At 42.6% G+C, this 19,866-nt stretch overlaps 1 protein-coding gene across 2 annotated transcripts in view; it reads left to right on the top strand.

Moving 5' to 3' along the window:
• The first annotated feature begins 16,003 nt into the window (after window positions 1-16,003).
• LOC122531783 (probable nuclear hormone receptor HR3) overlaps window positions 16,004-19,866 on the top strand; it is a 72,816-nt gene continuing 68,953 nt past the window's right edge. The window contains exon 1 of one of the 2 annotated variants that reach the window (XM_043659976.1): window positions 16,004-17,217. The gene's annotated coding sequence lies outside the window, so the exon portion shown is untranslated. The remainder of the gene's footprint in view (window positions 17,218-19,866) is intronic. The other variant, XM_043659979.1, reaches the window with a different exon arrangement.

The raw sequence follows: 19,866 nt of genomic DNA, 5'->3' as shown, positions 1-19,866 counted from the left end.
CGAGGATAAAAACAGAGCAACCGTAAATCGGACGGACAGCCGCGATACTACGGGGAATTTTTCGATATTTTTCGTAATTTGCGATAGCCCGGCAAGTTTCGCAATTAAAGTTGCACGCGGCTCGATCCTTCGTCCGGTTGCATCGTTTTTTTTTCTTTTTCTCAACACGTAATGACGGGACCAAGTGCAATCGATATCGTGTGCAACAACGTTCGACAAATTTAAACTCGATAATTTAAACTGATACAATTTCGCGAAAGAGGATCATACGATCAAGATCATCCGCATTTTCTTGTTGTAGGATTTTATTGACTATCAGGGTTAAATGGAGATTCAAGAAGCTCTAATAATCGTCTAAATCTATTAGAATTTCAAGAAATTTTAATGTCGTCTAACTCTGGCGTTCGAAGCTCAATGAAATGATGAAAGGAAGAATCGTACAGCAAGTTTCGAAGGAGAGGCTATGATCTTTGAAACGATCTAGTTATGGGAAGAATTTTTTATGTTTGAATGTTTTCGTGAAAATTTCCACTACATAAATGACGTGAAGTCATCTTCACGATTGTCGAACAGATCTCTGTTCGCTTTAAAATGATTGCTTACGATCATCAGTTCAAGTGAATTGTCCAGTCTTCTTTTTACAAAATTTTTCATTGCCATTGGTACAATTATGCTACTCATTCAAAAAGGAACTTTAACAAATCGAATCAAATTACAAGTGTCAAAAGGTATTAACCGTGCTGATAAATAAATTACAATGTCCTCCAATAAATTGTAAATGAAATACGAGTAGTTATTAAATCAAGTTCTTTCGGGCCATCATCACGTGACGTTTTAATCTCTTTTTTTTTTTTAATCCAAAATTACTTGCTCCGATCATTTGTTCCCCGACGAAAAATAGAAATCAATCGACGCAACGTGCGATGGCAACAGGCGATCGTCGATGGCTTACTCTTTAATTCATTATTTTAATAAGCTTTTAATAACGCGCCCGAGCGAACTTTCGATTGTCGATTACTACCTTTGAAACATTCCGTTCGTTCATCACATCAATAGTATACAAATTGTACAATCCGACTTAGGCGCGATCGAAACGTCATCTTCAATTAGTAGCAATCGAATCCCACGGAGCGAACGTTTCTTTTCATTAGATATTCGACTCGATCTCGCCACGCCCACGACGCTGAATGTCCGAGGAAATGAACGATTTCTGACGATTAATACTTCTCTGTGCTACTTTTCTCTCACTTTTTCTCTCCTTGCCTCTCGGATAGTTGTTCAACAATGGTAACTGACACGATCCGGATTTCACCGGAATGTTTTCTTTTCCTCTGTTCCCTTTTTTGATAGCTTCGCTTCTCGACGTTCCATCGAATACGTGAAACACGGCCGAATAAATTTTCGTTTCTCTTTTTTCCCTATGGATTTTCAACGGGGCGTGTGCCTCGGTCAAAAGCCAAGGTTCCCTTTCTTTCATTTTTTTTTTTTTCTCGTCGCAGCAAGTTTCCGATCGATCTCTCGCGGCCGCCGTCGGTATATTGTCGGTCGCGAGGATCCCTCTCGATGGCGAGAGACCCGCCTAATGAGGATCGCGGCTACGCACAATCAACTTCGTGGCACGTAATTATAGCGTGTCGATAAATTTGAATCGGTGTCTGAAGGGACAGTCGGAGAGTGGGTGGAGCGAGAGCTGCAGGTTCCGTATGGCAGCTTTATCGGCGAATAATTGATAACCGTCGCGACGCCTCCAACGCTGCACGCCAGCGTCGATGTAGCTGCACCGTTGGAGGGATCCAACTTGCGCGGACCCGCTGCTGATTAATTGATACGTATCCGCGATTATGATGGGCCGCGATCGGGAACCACCGCCAACGAACCTGGTATCTCGACGATCTCATCTATAAATTAGGGGCCGCGAAGATTGCCGCGTTCCTAATTCACGGCGAGACGCGCGTTACCACGCTTCGGTTAACCATTCGAGCGGGAATGATTTTAGAAACGGGGGGGGGGAGAGAGAGAGAGAGAGAGGGTGTGTCGCGAAATGTATTGCTTTTAACTTCGAAACACACCGGGAGTATAAATCACGCCGGACGCTTAATGAAATTTTCGAAACGCATTTCGTTTCCGTTTCGCGGTCCGAATTGATGATCGTTTCGCGAGACAGCGGCGCGCGTAAAAACTTCAGTCATAATGTCCCCCTGTTTTTCGTCGTATTTTCGAATTTCGACAAATTTGATTCGCGACGTTCAGTTGAAATTATTCGCGAATGCCTCGTTTCGCGCGATTTCTAATTTTAAACGCCTGTAAACCTCGAGTGGTTTTGGCGGATGGATGTGTGAGCCAGAAGCACGCCGAGGGAAACTGTGAATATATCAAGATGTGGCTACGACTTACATTGAAGATGCGCCACGTTATGAAACAAAATTGTACTGTAAATGTAGCAGTGTATTCAATTTCTAATGTGTTACGCAAATTATACGCGTCTTGTCAGAAAACATTTTTCAATATATCTGCTTCGTGCTCCATTGAACTGTCGATTAATCTTCGAAATGTGTTTCAAGCCATCGTCCTGCCATAAACACTAACTAAATCAAACTAAATTTATTGGCCCCCAATAATTTAATAAGACGTTTACTAATTTTTCACTTGATGCGAAAATTTATTACAATTTATTTAAATTACACGTACAATATTACAATTCCATAACACAATGTAACAAAAATTAAACGATTAAAGAATAAAATTGAAGGAAGAAACTGCATCGATGATCGTCTAATAATCATTTAATATTCGAAAAAGGCGACTTATTTTGAACAGGGGTGTTTCGTTTCCTCGAAAATAATAATTACATTAATGATTATCGTCACGAATTCGTTACTGTCAGTAGGGATAAACCTGGCTCATCCACCGGATGAGCGTGAAGATATGAAACTTGGGGAGAAGACCGTGCATTGACATTCGACGACCCTTTTTCTCCGGGCTGCCAGGTCGCCAACTATTCATGCTAACGATTATTACGCGGAAAGGTGGAAAGAGGTAACGACTTTACCCCGATGCGCTTTAATCCACCCTTTTATTCATCCCTCGCCGCCTTCTGTCGAACCATTCGTTCGCGCCTTAGTTTTTTCGCGCGTGTTCCACGGTACCAACCGTATTATCGAGATATTAAAAAATGACAATTTCTGAGCGGGATTTATTTGTTAAATGGAACCTCGAAATTTCTCCATAAATCGATATATTCCATCTATCACGACTGAAATACAGTTTTCATGACTTTGCATTGTATTCTATTTGTTGCAAAAGGTTGCAATTCTGTTGGAAAGCACTGTTAAGTTTTCATTAATTGTTGAACCTTTGTTTACCTTCTGAGGTTAGATATAACGCGAAGTAAACTCGTGAACGTATAGTATTCTTACAGTTGAATCTTCAAACTAAATTCGTTTAAATATTGACATCGTTTGGACATCGTTTCATGTTGCAATCGTTCAGAATTAGCATTCATAAAGTTTCACAAAATTTCCTGAATTTTTCTTTGCAATAAGCAAGTCAAACAATAGCAAATTAATTCCAATGCAGTCAATATATGTATCCGTAGGAGTTAAAATTAATACAGTCAAATAATAAAATCGTTTTAATAAATAATTCATATATCTTCGTTCATAATTTTACGAATGAAAATCATTTTGATCCTACTAAAATTATTATACTAAACATTATTATTACTAAATATAATTACAATACCAAAGAATTAATCTCTTGTCTTAAGTACGAGTTATGGTTTCGATTTGAAAGGGGAAATTATAGTCTGGTGAAATTTTAATTTTGATTTTGAAACATCAGCCCCTTAAATCAAAGATTGGTAAATATTCTAGTAAATTATCCTAGTGTCGACGCGATGTAACTTCCATAGAAGACCATAAGAAGACCATAAAAAAAGAAAAGACGCGATGCACTTCAGTTCCAAGTGAAACACAAATACACTCGTTGTTGCGATATCCACTTCTCTAATCAATCACACCTTCTCTCCTCTCCTTCCTGCACAACATCGTGAGAAATTTCACGCAATTCACGAGCATTGAATCCTCGAATCGACGATTTACGACCTTCGTACACGCTCTAATTCGTCGATCGCGTCTCATCGCGACCACACAGACAGCTGAACGTATGTACATTTGTACGTGGAGTTTCGCCTTCGCGAGCTCGTCGCAAACGACGCCGCGACGGAAGAAATAAATAAGAGAAAGAAAAAAAATACGGTTCGAACCGCGGGAGGCACATACGTACGTACGTACAGCGCGAGACGTCTTGTGTAATTAATCGTCGTCGCGTAGAATGTAAATTTACAAGCGGCAAGTTACAGGACTGGCCGGCGAACCACGCCCGCGGCTGTCCGCGTTAAAAATTTGAATCGCAATGTCGCAATAATCGGATTTCTAAATGCAAATTTAATCGACAGCCCGAGTTTCTTGCGCCTCGTGGCGACGTATTAAAGGGCCGATCCTATCGGTGAACACGTTGCCGGACAAGCGTGTTGCCGTTTCGCGTGGAATATTGGAATATTAACACTTCACTCTCGCCGCTTCAGTTTTAAAAAGTGCTCCGCGAGTTTTCAAGAAAATTTCCGTCGTAACCCGATTTTCGAGCGATAACTGAAAAAAGAAACATACGTCGAAGATGCGCTGCGCGCTATTCAGTTCTCGAGTGTGTTCGACTTTGCTTTCGTTAGGCTCGTGCAATTTTTGATGACAATGGTGGATGCAGTTGTTGACAAAAAATTGTAAAAGAGACAATATAATTTTTGTCATATTTGTTGTAAAATGAAATTGAAAGATATGTATTTATGTATCTTGTATAATTATAGATAATTGTAAAATCTTTTTTCAACTTATATAGTTTAATAAAACATTAATTTTGTAAATTAAAATTTTATATATATATTTGTATGAAAAGTAAAAGATATATATTTATATAAAATACATGTATATATTCATAATACATTTGTAATATATGTGTTCTCTAGAAATATGTAATTCATTATTAATTATAATTTTTTTCATACATACTTATATCTTTTATAATTTATTATCCGACTTAGCGTGAAACTTTAACTAAAATGTTAGATTTTTAAATTATTCCACGACCTGCCTCCAAATTTTTCTGAAACTCGTCCCATAACTAGGACCAGCAACAGGAATAATTCATTTTTTTTTTCATCATCTTCTCTCCATCATATTTACTTTGTTATCTTTATGGATATACAGTATATAATAAATTGCAAATTCTGAAATGTACATATATTAAAAAGGAAGAATTCTGATTTTTATAAATTTCAATGGAAACTCAACATTCACGGGAAAGTCGTATTACTTGGATCATCCAATAAATATTCCAACCCCTGGGCAAAACGTATAAATTTCGCCTGGTAGTGAACGTGTCGACTCTCAAATGGCCGAGACACCGTATTTGGGACATGGTCTACGAGACTGCTGAACTTCCACTAAATTTATGCATTATATACATACATACAACGTTCCTGACGATTCTATTTACCGATTTACCTTTATTGCTCATTAATAAACATCCAACAGGATAGAGTGGTCTGTTATATTAATTACATTCAAACTTGCATTAATGAAACTTGTAGCCTTATCGTTTTAGAGGAAATATAGGTACATATAAGTAATTAGAGGTGCCTTCAAAAATCTGACTTAAAATTCTTAATCAACTTCTCCAAGTTTCCTTCGGTAAACGTGTAAACGTTTGCTTAAAAAAAAATCTAACTTTGTTCCTTGTCTGCTTCGCTCATTGATGGATGTAAGATTTCCACTTGAAATTTTTAACTTTCCGGCATTTATTAAAATTTATTAAAATCAACCAGATCCTAGAAGATAATTAATTACGTACATACAATTCAATATAATATAATATAATAATTCAATACAATTTTAATACAATGATTAATGAAGACAGTAAATTAGAATGGATATTATTTAAAAAATTAGTACTTTTAATAATATCCGAGAAATAAAACAGAAAGATTCGAGAGGAAGAAAATTTTTTTTTTTTGGAGAACACTATATTGGAATCTAGCAACAGTATATTGGAGTTAGAGTTTTTTATTAAATATAAGACAATCATTTTTAATAAAAAAAAAAAAAAAAAAAAAACTGTAACTCCAATTCAGTAATGAATTCAATAACAAAAGAGTCAAAGAAGTACGGTTTTACAAATATTGTATACAAATTCCGTGTTATGTAAGACGCAAAAAGTTGAATAAATTCTCTATTTTACTTCTGTACATAATAGGAACTGTTGCACAATGCACAAAATCCTGCTTTTCACACGAAATTTAATGCATAAATACGATTTTTGAGACGATTGAGAAACGTATATATATTCGCACGTCACGAACAAAAAAGAATAGCCGGCAAACACAATGAAACAATTATATTATTTTGTTTGTTTAAAGCTTAAATAACAATATCTTTTATATCTTTTATCATTTATTTATACATATACAGTTCGACAAGCCGTAAATGATTGTATGAATGATTTTATATGCCAAAATGAAATAATAAATGCAGAAAGAAATAATAAAATTTGTTCGTTTAACGCTTTGTCTTCAAGAGGATCGGTGTTGAAAATTTATCAAGTATACTTGAATTTGGTCAATTCTGGATTTATCAATTTAGATTCAGATTCGATTCAAATTAGGTTACTCTATCTGTTTACCCAAGTTAGATTATTTCAATAAACGAATGTGATGCGAGACAAAATCTTCCCATTTAGGATATCATTTTTAAGAAAAACTGATTTCGAACATGCCCAGTCGAAAAATTCACTTAAGACGTGCACCTGACGAATCTTCTTGGAAAAAAATAGAAGAAAATATTATATATTCTATAAATTTATAAACAATATTGTTATGAAACAGTATTCTGATTTTGAATTCCCTTTTCATTGATTTCATTCAGTGAAATTATCCAAATAGCTGCCTTGCTGCAGTCTCTACGCTTATTCTACTAATTTCACCTCAATTCCACATTTAAATCATTTTCACGTAGAAGAGTATTAATACAATTTTCCTATTCTAAGTACACTTAAGAATTTATCAAACTTGATTTGACCCGAGTATTTTTTAATTTTCTTTTTGTATTCTTTACTCCCTCGCTTCTGATGAAAATCATCGACCGACGGTCCAGAATTCGCGGGACACCCTGTACATACAGAGCAACAGCCGAGCAATTTTCCGATCGCGTTATACGAGTGCCGTGTTGTACGAGTCCCACTGTATTCGGAAGCCCGTTGGACATATCAATGTTGCGTGAGCTCGCTACAGCACTAATTATAACATACCAGGGGGAAGGATCTAGGAAGGGTCGGTATGTGAACTATGCGCATAGCTAAACACACAGACACACAGCGCGCTCGGTTATGCCCTCTTAGCAAACCTCTGGCCCCGGCAAAGGATACACGCACCCTCCTCTTATCGAGGCGTGCTTTCTATCGCCGTCGTGTTATCAAATATTTATGCGCAGCCTCTTAACTAACGGAGGGGGAAGCCCCTTTGTCCGAATAAATCTGACGCGTTCGTCGGGGTAAACCCGCCTAGTAAACCACCGACTAGTACGTACGCCGGTGTCGTAAACTACACGTCGTTATTACACGATCACTTTGGGATCGACGATGGAAATTACGATGCGCGATACTCGTTCGATGAGAAATCCCTTCCCTCTCGAGTGGGTAATCAAAAATAATGCTCGCAATGAATCTCCCGCTCGCGTTGCCAAGGGGATTTTCTTCGACGATAGAAAACACATTTTCGAATAATTGGCAATTTAATCTTACCTCGCAGCTAGACGCGACGGATACGATGATCGATAGATTCAGATGCGCAATTGACGAGAATTCGCGTGGCTTTCGCTAAGAAAAGTGGGCAAGTTTTTGGAAATGCTACTTCCTTTCTCATCTGGACGATCTTTGATCTGTGATTAGTTTCCTTGTTGATTTTCTTGACAGTACAGCCGAAAGTTCGCGATAAATCGTTACGACGTAATTTACCACTTAGAGAAAGATGTACAAAGATCAGAATTGTGAGGAAGGTTCAGTAGAAATTTTTGAGAACTGTTTGCTTAGAAATCTGATAATCCTCGTCGAGTGGATGGTCTGATTGTAATTATGACTGCAATCCTATTACGCAGTTTCAACGTGAAATTTCCTGAGAAGATGTTTCTTGAGGAAAACGTTAGACAACGAATAGTGTTCCCTTGCAAACTCGTTTAAATCATTTATTAATACAACGCAGAAGGTAACCTCGTTATAATGTTGGACTTTATTTGGACGAACATTTCAAAATTTATTACATAATGCCAGATTCTTCTTACCTAGAAATTCAAGAAGATGTTAAAGAGTTTTGAAAGATTATGGTAACATTGTTCGTTAACTTGTGTTTTCTCTAATTACAGTAATTTTATTAAGTCACCCTACTCTCTTACTGCTTTTGTACATCTGCCAACTCTTATTCTTTTTTTATTGTATTTCGTGCATTTTCAAACATATCGAAAATCTCTCGTCAAAGAGGAACGTTCGCGATGTAATGGCAAATAGAAGACGATCGAATGGTACCATAAATTTCGCCGAATGGCCTAGATGCTATAATTTTTCTCAATTCTGCGATAATTGGCTACGTTCGTGGGTAACTTTCGCCAGAGGTCGACAAGTTCTGTTAACCCCTAAGGAAGATTAAACCTTAAATTATTACGCGCTATAAAAGATCGAGGCGCTCACGTTCGTCACATTTTCATTACATTTCATTACGTTTCGAAGGTACCTGTATGTATTAATATATTCATACATATCGAAGCAGCAAACGGCAGTAAATAGTTTTAATGCATAATTTCTCGAAATAATCTTCAACTTATTTCTGAAAGGTCGCACAGATCGTTACAACAAACGTTAACGACAAACACATCGGCGGGTTTTAGTGGGAATCAACGCTACGCGAATGCATCGATTTACGTTGCAAAGGAACTCCGTCTACTCTACTCCACTCTTCGTATTTACCGCGCGATTAATCGATCTCCAGACAGCAAGTTCATAGAGGAACTGTGTGTTTGGACGGGCATAATTTATGGGGCAGATGTATATGGAGGTAGATCGGGTTTCGCAAGGTGACCCCTCGAGATCCTAATCCCCGTCTTGACCCGGGACCACCTTCGTGACCCGGTTTGCCCGGAGCGTCTCGACCCGTGTTCTCGATTTCCTCGGTGAAGCACCAGGCACCAGAGAAACCGATCTTCCGGGTTTAATTCAAATAACACTCGTTATCCGTGCATCGGCCGATGTGCAGCACGGGCTGCCATCCGTCCTGATTTCGCCGGATTTGTCCTGGTTTTTAAGGCGTTTGGGGACGTCCGGGCGGATTTTCTGCAGTGATCCGGGTTTTCCCCGATGCTCGCGCGCCGCTCTTCCATGATGTGTGTGTTTTGCGTTCGATGATGTGACGTATGACGTATAATGTCTGTATACTGATACTGCATTTGTCGTTTTCCTTTTCTTTTCTTTTTTTTTTTTTTTTTTTTTTTTTATTTTTTTTTTTGTTTTCTTTTTTTTTTTTTTTTTTTTTTTTTTCTGGTGCGGCGGCTGCTGCAGCGGAAACCTTTCCTTGTGTTATTGAAAAATCATACGAAAAGCGACACGTCGTCCCACGCGGAGGCGATCACTCGATTCTCGAGTGTGTCTCTTTATTTTTCTTCCTTTCTCCTTCCACTTCCCTCCCTTCGTCAAGGTTTTTTGTTCATTCACGATGAGCACCTACTACGATTCTCGGTCGTGTAAGTAAACTTCGTCAGTTCACCAGATTTCTTTGCCCCCGTTCCGCGCAATAATAGGAGTCCTTTTCTAGTTCGGCTTCCGATCGCTGCCGGATCGATCGATCTTCCCACGTACCTGTACCGAAATCTTTTTATAATACGCGAAACGACAATGAGATCGACGAGGAGGATGGACGACCTAACGGTACGTGATATCGTGTGTCGATCCGTTGGGGATGATCGAACAAACACCACGACTCTAATTTTCATGCCACGCTGCGAGTGATTGTGTTACGTTCCATATGCGCGCCGAACGGAGAGTGAAGTTTCGAGCTTGAATTTTGCTTCACTAAGTTTCATCTATAGTTCTTTTTTTTTTTAAGATATTCAGAACGTTGTTGCCTCGAGAAAATTTTCAAGTAGTCTCGAGAACGTTGAATTTTCGTCCACACAGAAATTTCGTCTGCAATTTTCAAGAATGGAATTAAATTCTTTTTTCTCCTCGCGTCGTACCGAAAGACAAAATTTCTATAAAATTTTCTAAAAAGCTTCCGCGTGCAAAACTGGTTTCTTGCGAGGAAACGGTTCAACAGCGATTAACTTTCCACCGGATGAATATCAACTCGAGAATAAAGGGAAAACTAAATACACAAATTAATGGAAAGAGAATTTCGTGCGCGTGTGTGTGCATGTTCCGCAAGCACGCAAAGAAATAAAGAAGTAAAATATGCTTTTAAAGCGCGGTCCGGAAGACAGAGGGGGGGGGGGGGGATCGAAAGCGACAGAGTCAAGGAGTAAAAACGCAAAGAACAAGAGCTAGAAGTAAAAAGACTTGCAAGAGTTAAAAAGTTCGTAAGGAATAAAGTGCAAGAGAAAAATATAGAATCTGGTTTCGCTGGTGTCGACGATATATAGTCAGAGTTTAGTTTTAAATTGGACACCTTTATTAAGAAAATCCTGCGCGAAAATATGATTCACGGAGCTCGTAAGACGTCCAAAATCCAATATTTGCGCCTGAGAACTCGAGCTGCGAGTAAGTCACCTTGCGTAACTTTGAATTCCCTCGAATCCTTCGATGTTCGATTCGGCCGGTGTTTAAAATAACAACTTTCGTCGCTTAGGAAATCGGTGAAATACAACGTTGTAATAGAATCTCGTTCGTACAACTTCGGTGGAGAATTTAACGCGTTCGAAACGATCTATCACGGCGATAATGTTCGAGAGACAATGAAGAATGTAATATCTACGATCCGTCACTGTTACTTTCCGTTATTATGAAGTTCCAACGGAGTGATGGACACTGTGCAATATCGCGAGCTCCACGCCCTTGCACGTTTTCCGCTACAGATGTCACACGATACGGGACACCAGCTCCGAAATAACACTGAATTTATAGCGATGCTGTCCATCACCCTGCGCCGCTGTTTCGCGCTTGTTTATTGCAAGGCATGCACTTTTAATAGAAACATTTTCACAGCGAAAAACCATGCCGGAAATTCAAGCAGCGGCCGTTGCCGCTATCGCGTTTATATTGTTATCGGTTTCGTACTTTCGCCTCCGGATAGAGAACATCGCAGGAAAAATGCTGATCGACGATTTCTCCGTGGAATATAAAATATTTCCGGCACGAGTGAAATGGATCAAATGAGATGCGATAGCCCGACAAGACAGAATTCCTCGTAACTAGATTCTTTCGCTTTAAGGGAACGAGTACCTGCGCGAAAATGAAGAACTCGGAGATCTGTGAAGCTTGTACTTACTCGTGAAATCATCTTCGACGTATAGCGATAACTTGACGTTCAATGGCTGGCACACCTGAAACGGAAGAAAAATGCGCAACGAACGGAATCGAGCAGTGTATTTGAGAGAAAGAAGAGGAAAGAAGGAAGGCGTAGGAACCGCGGAGAGATTCTGTTTTCCCCGCGTTGCTTTTATCCGAAGGCCTCAGTATTCACGCGGTATCGCTGTGGATCTTTCATCGTCGAACGTACGAAGAAACAGGTACCGTTCCGCGGGGTAATGTTTCACGGGCGTGAAAGAACGGCTGGTTCACCGCTCGTTTGCATTCTCGTCGGCGTGGTTGCACGCCCGGTTCCGCGTTCGCGAGTTAATTCAGATCGTGCGGCCGAACAACGGCCGGGGCTTCTTTGTATTCGACGCAGCCTCTGGACTTCTGATTAGCGTTAACGGCGGTAGCCAGTCAGTCAGTCAGTCGATGGGTGTACCTTCCTTCGTCGGGTGTACAGAACGCCTATAGGCGTCATCCCTGCCGATCGATCTGACGGAGGAGATCGATCGTGTCCCGTGGTAAGTGCGTGCGCCGTCCCGGTCACCCTCCGCCGTTCTCCTCGTCGAAGATGGAAAATTCGACGATGTTCTCGCGAAGATCCACGGAAATTCGAACCTGTTTGCCTCGAGAAAAGGAGAGGGGCAGGACGGCAGATGAGACTGGAAAGTTGCGCTGTAAGTTTCCGGTTTTTCTCTCACTTTGGATCGATTATTCTTACTCGAACGGGTGTAAGAACAACGTTACCTGATAGAGGGATGTCGCGGTAATTGGGTTTGTCGTCGCGTTGAATTGGAATTTGGGCGTTGGTTTGGTCACTCTCGGACAACTGAGAATGAACGTTCTAATTACGTCAGCAATGACGTGGAAGAAACTTGGAAACGCGTTCTACCCTCCGATGGTTGTGTATTTACAGCGAGCCGCGGGACATTTGCATTTGCGGCTGAAAGCCCTGAACTCTTCCACTCTCCGCCGTCATTTTTCACCTCTTTTTCTTCCGTATTAAAGAGCCAACCGTCTGCGTGATAAAGGAGAGCCAGCAGAGAGAGAGAGAGAGGAACACGGAACATAAGGAGAGGAGGAGGAAGCAAAAAGGAAAATACGTCGGGGGAGCGTTTACATTCGTCCGAAGTTAACTTCATAGTAAATTATAATTCTGAAAAAGTATGGCCGAGGTATGTCCTCGTTGCATACTACGCCAAGCAATTTTATTCGTTTCCTTTCCTTTTTTCACCCCTTCTTCCACCACCTCCCCCTCCCCGTCTTTTCCTATCTGCCTTTTTCTACAGAGACGAACTTGCATAATATTCAGGCCGAACTTTCCTATTTATCGTACATTCGTCCATCGTAATTGAGGCTCTGCCTTGCCTTTTCGCTTCTCGCGGAGTTCTCTCTCTCTCTCTCTCTCTCTTGAGGAGCAACTTCTGTTGCGTCGTCGGGGGTAATTTGTGTGGAATCGCAAAGAAATTTCATTCTTCCCCCCGTCGATGTCAATGGGAACTTTATGAAAATTCAACTTTTCCTCCGATCCCGCGACTCTCCTTTGTCAGAAAGGAGACAGTACAGATCCGTTAAAAACATTATTTCTTTAAAAAGTTGGCCGTACCCTCTTAAAATCGCGATATCAATCAATCAACCTGATTCATAAGTCGCAAAGTTTTATCAGCTCGATGCGTAACGGATAATGATAGCCCAAAGAGGGTCCGACTCTTTTTTATCTGAAAGAGACGAGGCAGATTCTTCAAAGATGTTCTTCAATATTTTTTCTTAAAAAAAAAAAAAAAAATCAATCAATTCGATTTAAGTCTCGTCGATCCGTCAAGGACTTTGGATATCGTCCGAGGAAGATCCAATAAAAGTATTTAAATATTCGTTTCTCAAGTAGAACCTGTCTTTTAAAAATCCGATCTTGTCAATCAGTCCGACTCAATTGACAGAAAAGATGCAGCCGGATTTATCGTGAAACAAATAGCGGTAACCTAAAGAGGGTCAGTGACCTACCCGAACGTGACCCTGTTTCTCTCCGAGTTCCTCTTCTTTTTTTTCTCTTCTTTTCTCTCTATACGCGGCACGATCTCTCGCTGAGGCTCTTTAGCTTCCTGCTTCTTTCCTCCCTTTTTAACGGTTTCTTCCTTTCACGTGCGAACCACCCTTGCCCCTGTTCTGCTCGTCTGCCTCGTGAAACGGGCCATTTTTGTTGCGTTTCTCTGCGTATTGTTTGAAATTTCGCGAGTCCTCGACGCTGCCTCTTTGCGCTCTTGAAGAATTCAGTCTTCTTCTCCCTTTATTAATATCAACGTTTCAGTAGGCGAATGCCAACTACCGTTTACCACTTTCGGAATGAGATTTCGCCTCCCCATCCCCGGCCGGTAGGTAAAGCGGGACGCGTTCCTCAGCGATGAATCGTTGATTCCGTCTGTCGAGTAAGTTTCGCGAATGAAAGGCAGAAGGGGAAAACCTTTTCCTTTTTTTTATTTTCGCTAGGACGAACGGCGGCGACGCTTTCAACGACGTCACGGTAAAACGATGATGCCTTTCAGCCGTACGAAAATTGCACAAGAACGTAAAATCCATTCACCCTTGACGCGAAAATACCACGGAGGAAACGATACGCGCAGTGGAGTTGATTATTAAGTAGCATTGATTTCAAAATTTCGAAGAGAACGTATCAAAGATACAACGAAGTTTTTCCCTTGGTTCAGCTAAATACGTGTCTCGCGTTTGATTCTCAAGTTATTCGAAAGTTGATGCCGTTGTTCTCTCCTTATTTTTCTTCTCTTCGACACGCGATCGTACATGTTTCCGCTTTCATATATTCCTGCCGATCTTCTTGCGACGTTGCTCCACTTGTTTTCCTTTAAACGTGCAATCTCCTTCCAACGCTTCTCTGACGTTTATACATATCGCGAGAGAATTTTTTTTTATATGATAAGCTGCGAGAGTCTTCAACGTTGACAGAAATCCATTTCTTTTTCATTTGAACTTTCCAGAAAGAGGAGGAAGTTTCTCTTTTTGTTTTTTCGCGGTATTGCGCCTCGTTCCTCGCGCATTCCTCTCCCGAGATTTCGGGATGTTCAAGGGTTATAAATTAAACGGCCTGGCGCGAGAGCAAATTAATTTCCTTCCGGAAATCCTCGGGAACGGGAGAGAAGTCCCGGATCTGCAGCGACGACAGTTTCTTAGCTCGTGACATGGTTGTAATGACGGAAACGTAATGAGCGAAAACGGTTGCTGAAAAAAAAAAGAAAAAATAAGAGAGAGAGAGAGAGAGAGAGAGAGAGAGAGAGAGACGAGCTAGCCTCAACCTGCTTCGCCCCTTTGAGAATCCTCCCTTTCTTTTGTGACTACATGGTACTTTATGTTTACGGGCTCGGCGAAAAAGCATCTCGTTTCTTCGTACACTCTGCCGATGCTTCTCTCGTTCAACCCCCTCCCTCTCTTTTTTTCGCTCTTTTGAACTGCTAAGTATCCACACTTCCATTGTACCGCCGTCTCTGTTCCACGCTCGGGCATTTTCACTTTCTCTGCCTCCGCCTCTAAACCCGAAAACAACAGCCAAAAAAAGAAAGATTCTTAAAACGAGCTCGCATTTGACGAACAAAAAAAAAAAAAAAAAAGGAAAAAGAAAAAATCCATCGCAAATGGAGTTGGCGAAACCGCATCTTCAAACTCTCGGACGTGGCGGCGCGCGACGAATTTCACAAAGAACGGTCGCGCTACTACCCCGCGCACGGCTCTTTCTTTTTTTCCCTACCCTCGCGGATACCAGCGGAGTCGGTGCTGGAAAACTCGAGCGATCACATGAAGGCGAAAGCAGGCCAGGGGGACGACCTACGCCAACCCTTTTCCTGTTTACAACAATCACTCGTCTCGCGAGCGTTGATGTCCGCAACCGGTCGAAAACCACCCTCTGCCTCCTCTGGAGTGTATTTTTTCCCCCCCATCGTTTCGCTCATCCCCCGTCGGCCTTTCTTAAGGACAGATAGCACACATATACACACGCGCAGAGAGTTTCTCGGTTCGTTCGTCCCTCCGGCACTCTCTGCTGGATTTCCTCGCCTCGCCAACTCTCTCTTTCTCTTGTCTCTCTCTCTCTCTCTCTCTCTATCTATCTCTCTCTCTCTCTCTCTCTCTCCCCCTCACTCTCACCCTCCTCGTCCCTTTCGATTCTCCCGCCCCCTCCCTTCCTCCCCCCTTCGACACTGTAGTCTCCCTATCGGTGTCCCACCACTCGACTCGCGTACCCTCTCTGTCGAGCCCTCCGCGCTCTGCTGTGCCTCTCTGCGCTCACGCTTTCCCTCTCTTTCTCTCTCGCTCCCTTTGCTGCCCGTCGGAGGGAGACGGGCTAGGACCGAGCGAGAGGGCAATAGCGACACACGGTGGGGCTGGCTCTCTCCGGTCTTGCGCGGCGCGCACCAGTCAACCCGGAGCCACGGTAGCGCAAGTACTGTGTTCGTCACGTTCAAGGGACAGTTACATCAGAAACGGCACGGCTCTTTTTACCGGTCTTTAAATAACGTTCGTGTGCAAAGTGTGAGATTCGCGTCGCGCGACTGACCCGATGTAACCGCACGCGGCCACGCGTCCCGTTCGTTCCCGTGCGTTGGAGAACGTGCAACCCCGGCGATTTTTCTTTCCTTTCCTCTTCTTTTTTTTTTTTCGTCTTTTTTTCTCTCAGTCCTCGCGTAGTATGTCGAAGTAGCAGTATATCGAATACGATCGAATCGAGTGCTTTAAAACATCGTGCCTACGCGTGCATACACACGATGCACGCATAGATATATATCGTAGTAGAGTAACGTTGGATTAAGGAAAAGTAAGAATTTCGAATGTAGACGTACGTACAAGGAGTCTAACGAGAGGGAAAAAAAAAAGAGGGGTATAAGGGGGTTGGTTGGAGATCCGCGAGTGGTGAGTGACACGGGATATACGCGTACACCGTATCTATAAATTGGACGACGGCGACACAAGGGGGTTGAAGCGGAAATCGGCGAAGTGGATCGTGGAGAACCGATGGCACGCGAGACAACGGAGTCATCCCCTTTGTCGGCTCGGTTCGATCGCGTTCTCAGCGATCCTCGTGCGTGGAAAGTCGCTGGGATGGGGTCGTGACTGTCCGCGAGTGTCAGTCGACGCCCCGGTCGCAACACGACGACAACCATCGTCGAGCATCGTCGGTCAGAGGGAAGAAAGAAGATCGTTGGCGGATCCTTTCGGGAAGCGTAACGAACGGTTACACTAGCCCCGTTATCGGACACAGTGCGACTCGCCGCGAGTGGCGGGGGAAAAAAAAAGTATCGACGTTTCTCAGCGCGGAGAGAGAGAGAGAGAGAGAGAGAAAGAAAGAAAGAGAATACTCTCTCACCCCCTTCGTCGCGAAAAGCGTGTGTAGTTCCCGGTGTATCCCCGTGGCCGGTTCACCAGTGAAAGTGAACGATGCGTCGAGACACACATCGGCCTCGACACACACACCGCTATTGTGACAGGGTTGCATTTCTGTGATAACGCGGCGTCGCCGCTCATCGACAACCTGGTGATTTTTTTTTACCATCGACAAAAAGTATCGGGAAGTCTGCTATCGGACGTCGTCTCCTCTGGAGGACAGCTCGTGTACAAGTGGTGGGTTTTCACGATTTTGCGTGTTTATTCTCCAAACGACTCGTCGTTTCGCTCGATCCCGAGAGACACTTCGATATATGTAATGATATATATATATATATATATATATATTGCCACGCGCAAGGGGAGGTTCGTTTTTCGTTCGGAAATTTTTCGTGGTATTTGGGACACCGCGATCGAGATGCAAGTGACGTTTTCGATCGTATTTTTAGCATCGATTACATTCACTAGGTAACGATCGGAGAAGCTATCTCGATGGTAGTGGTGCTCGCTTTGTGAGATATCTCTACCGTCTCCGCACGGTTGTTTACCGTGCCACTTTTCATTTTCCATCGACTCAGTCCGTTCCTTCTCACGTAAACCTACCTCTTTCCCAGTACGTAATTTCCACTCGCCCTCCACCCACCCTCCTGATTTTTTTCTTTTTTCTTTTCTTACACACGTCGATCCGTGTACGACGATCTCTCGTGATTCATTTTCTGCCGAACGCTCGACGACGCGCGCTCCTTTCATACGACTGTGAATGTTCCCCTGTTTTCTCGCCTCGTCTTTCTCTGGCTCGCGACGACGCGCCTTCTCTGGTTCGCGAGTGTTTCGCTCCTTCTCGCTCTCCTGCTCGCGCCGTCTTTTCCTTCCTCCCATCCCGCCCACACTCTCCCATTTACCTCCCGGTTATGGATATTATTAAGTAATACCTACGTTGCGCGCGCGGGGCGATACGCTCGCGGCCGATCGGCCGATGTGTGCGTGCGTGCATCGTGCGTGCGTGCGTGCGTGCGTGGCACAGCGTAGTTGCTCGCGCGTGCGCTGCCCGTTGGCAACGCACGCAGGCGAACGGGAAAGCGCGGGTTCTCATCTCGATTTTCGTCGCTGACACGCACTCGGATTACGCGCGATACCACGCCGCTTTCCTCTTCGTTCGAAGACTGCGATCTCTGACGACGAAAAATCACCCCGGATCGTAACGGAGCTCTCCGCTGCACTGTGAATTTCTTTTCTTGGAATTTTCACTAATTTCGAGAAACTGTGGATTTTAGATTTTTTAAAGATTCGTCAGAGTCCTTTCGCAATTACGTGGCGGACCCCCAGATCACGGTTATATCCCGTTATTCAGTTTGGTTGTGTGTTTCTTTACCCGTTAACCAGGTCGTCGCGTCTGTAAATAGGAGATTAAAATTAATCGAGATGCATTTTAATTCAGTCAGTTTCTCAGTCTTTGCAAATATTAACGTATAATTTAATGTATAATTTGTTTCAACGAGGATCGTCAGAGATCGGCTTGAATCAAATTTAGCAAAAGACGGTTAAACTGGAGTGTGATACAAAATTAAAAAGTTATCTGCAAATGTCCGAAAATAGTTGAGCTTGAAACATCGTGATTTTCCCCTTCGGGTCTCCATCTGTCCGTTTTTAATTAAATTAATCTGGAAATGTAGATATCTTCAGGATAACAGATTCTGAATATATCTGACGCAGGTTGGGCGTTATTAATTCTGAAAACTGTAAACCTATATAAAGTTTATCGGGTAATTGATACCCTGATTATTCCGAACTACATTCCGCAATGTTAAAATACCGGACGCGTAACATTCTTGCCCGTCGACCGGCCGTGTAGAAAATTAAATCGCAATCATAATCAAAATAGTTTCTTCCTAAGGTGTTTTTAATTGGTCGGACGTCAGCCGCTTTTACGTTTCCAATAAATATTGGTGGCCCACTTGTTACGCGGGCCGCGGTGTCGTTGACTTTTCAATGAAAGTCCTCGATGTAAAAAGCCACGTGCATCCGAGTAATTAAGGAGGCACGATTCTCGAGCGCATTAGACCCCCGCGGACACTCGTAATTTCCTTATCTCTAACGACGTCTGCCGTGATGCAAGCGGAAATGCCCACGTGTCGCGGCGTGAAACGGAAGAAAGATGGTCCGCGAACGGGTAATGCAATCGAAACTCTCCTCGTCGACGTGCATGCATACCTCTCGCGATGGGATGATACTGGTCTCGACCTGGCTGTCACTTTCCATCGAAGCGTAAACAGCTAGATCTCTCCGTTCGACGAAGAATTTTTTGAAAAATTACTTTCTCTAGTCTCTTTCTCCCGCAATCTGCGACACGATAATAAGTTTCCAGCGAGTTTAAAGCGCTCGTTATAAAACGGAGGTACGTTCGCGGATGATCGAAATGTTTCCTACCGCGGAAAAAAAAGGGGAGGAGGAAGAATTTGAAAGAGGTCTGTAGAAGTGCACGCCCATTTTCAACCACTCCTGCCAAATTGCCTGTAATTATCTTTCAATACGAGCGATTAAACTATTAAACTTTCGGTTTAGCGTTGTTCGAGTCGGAGAGTTGGAGTGCGTAACAACGTTTCAACGTCAGTTCTGATTCTCGAATCGCATAATAATCGCTGATCCTCGATCGTTATCCGGTGTTTAGTTGCGCGCGGGTGTAACGATCGTGTCGAAAAACTCGACGACGAGACGCAAATTCGCCCGAATGCTCAGAGATTGCACTCATCGAACTCCGGTGGTTTGATCGTCGCGATTAAAGTTTGAAAAATTGATCAGTCGGGGATCAAGTTGCGCTTGCACGTCGCTTGGACGTTAATAAAATTCCCCTCAGGTGTTCGGCAACCCACGTGTGATCGGAAATTA

This window comes from Frieseomelitta varia, unplaced genomic scaffold (assembly GCF_011392965.1).
Source record: "Frieseomelitta varia isolate USP_RPSP 00005682 unplaced genomic scaffold, Fvar_1.2 scaffold_416, whole genome shotgun sequence".
In the NCBI taxonomy this organism is placed as follows: Eukaryota; Metazoa; Arthropoda; class Insecta; order Hymenoptera; family Apidae; genus Frieseomelitta; species Frieseomelitta varia.
This window is presented reverse-complemented; position numbering and strand designations above follow the sequence as displayed.